Source organism: Chinchilla lanigera, unplaced genomic scaffold (assembly GCF_000276665.1).
Source record: "Chinchilla lanigera isolate Chin_1 unplaced genomic scaffold, ChiLan1.0 scaffold00129, whole genome shotgun sequence".
NCBI classification, from domain to species: domain Eukaryota; kingdom Metazoa; phylum Chordata; class Mammalia; order Rodentia; family Chinchillidae; genus Chinchilla; species Chinchilla lanigera.
In genome coordinates, this window is record NW_004955530.1 from 335,663 (window position 1) to 337,752 (window position 2,090).

Genomic DNA, 2,090 nt, shown 5'->3' on the forward strand with positions numbered 1-2,090 from the left:
TACAAATTTATTCAAAACAAATACCAGCTGAATCTTTAGTTCTGTCCCTTGTTATTTCCCATACTGTTTATCTATGACATTTTTCTTTTATTCTTGAATAGTGGAGCAAGAAGTTAATGTATTTTAATAGTACTTTGAAATATTTAACTTTAGCTTTCTTAATCTGCATTATTTGTCCTTTAATTTCCATAATTTTTTTCTTAAAGATTTCCACCTTTTTCGGTCTCCGTGGCCGCAGCTGCAGGATAGCTAATTGCCGGAAGAAATGTAGTGGAAAATGCAAAACAATGAAATTATAAAACCTGCCAAATACTTCTCAGAATTGGAAAAGTGCATCTTGCTTGCTTTAGTAGAAAAGTATAAATATGTGCTGGAATGTAAAAAAAGTGATGCATGAACTATTGCCCTCAAGCAAAGTACCTGGCAAGCACTGGCCCACGAGTACAACTCTCAGTCTAGTGTGTCGCTGCGGGATTTCAAACAGCTGAAGAAGTGCTGGGAGAACATCAAGGGTCGGATCAAAAAAATTAAGGCCCATGAAAGGAGAGAGAAAGTGAAGCAGAGTGTGAGCCCACTGCTGAGCACCCATGTGCTAGGGAAGGAGAAGATTGCTGGCGTGCTGCCTGAGCAGCTCTACTTCCTGCAGAGCGCGCCGGAAGAAGAGCCAGAGTACCACCCTCATGCCGCTGCCCAAGAATCATTTGCTGTTTCAAATAGAGAAATGTGTGATGATGAGAACGAGTTCATACATTTTCCAGTATGTGAGGGGACCCCTCAACCTGAACCCTCATGTTCAACTGTCAGAATAACAGCCAATAAAAACTACAGGAGCAAAACCTCTCAGGAAAGTGCTTTTAAAAAGATGCATGAGGAAGAACATCATCAACAAATGTCCACCTTACAACTGCAGCAGACACAAATGAATGGGGTGCATGTGGCCAATATCAAGCAGATAGAGAGAGAGTGTGAGATGGCAGAGGAGGAACACAGGATAAAAATGGAAGTGCTCAATAAAAAGAAGATGCATTGGGAAAGAAAACTACAAACTTTTACCAAGGAATGGCCTGTTTCTTAATTTAACTGGCCCTTTCCCAATTCACCCTAAGACTTTGGGAGTGGTTCCCTTGTAATTAAATCTTGTGTGGCAAAGTCTGGAACATGAATTTGGGGTCAGCAACCTGTAACAGAGCTACAACTAGGAAAATTAACGTGGTAGTAGTCATTTATTTAAGAATATGTTCAGGTAAACAGCTGTACACTATGTACATAAAGAAGTATGGCTGATTTTTTTCCCCTGAAGCAGGCAGCTGAACTTTTGTATCCAATTGAATGCCCTGACTTTAAAAGTGGTTGTCCTGGGTGCCACACCCTTCTCCAGAGGTGATTTTTGTCACTAGAAATTATTAAATGTCTGTGGGGAATTTCAGTTTCTGAAAAGCTCAACATTTGGGAGGATATTTTCTAATGTAGCTCCTAAACTGCATTTTAAGGCTTTTCTTCAAAGAGAAGTTCCCAAGTAATATCGCCAGCAATGGTAGTTTTGTTAGAACTAAGGATGTAACAACTTTGAGGGAGAAATGTTAGTTTAGATTTCTACATGCTGTTATATTTGTTTTATTAAAAAAAAAGACTTGCAATTTTATAGTGAAAAAAATGATTTCCATCTTTCAGTCCTCTTTCAGTTTATTCTGTGATAAATATTGACACCTAAGATACACTTTCATAATCATGTAAGAATATGATTTTGACTCATTGTGATATATTGTGCTTCTATTATTATTTAGTTCCAGAAATTTTCTAATTATTGTTATGATTTTTCAATAGCCAATCATTTTAGAAGTGTGTCTTAAAATTTTCAAACATATAAAAATACTAATTTTTATTATTATTATTTAATTATATTGTGACTGGAGGGTATTGTCTGAATGATGCCAGTTCCCTCAAATCTTATGAAAATCATTTTATGAGCTTGTACATGGTCAAAGTTTATAAATATATTATGTGTGCTCAAAACAACATTTTTGGTGAGCCACAGTCTCCTAAGGAGGTCCACAGGATCAGGTTTATTAATTTGTAAATAAAATATTCTA

General features: G+C 36.7%; 1 pseudogene; it reads left to right on the forward strand.

Moving 5' to 3' along the window:
* Positions 1 to 226: 226 nt before the first annotated feature.
* On the forward strand, positions 227 to 1,105 carry LOC102004316 (annotated as a pseudogene).
* The last annotated feature ends 985 nt before the right edge of the window (positions 1,106 to 2,090 follow it).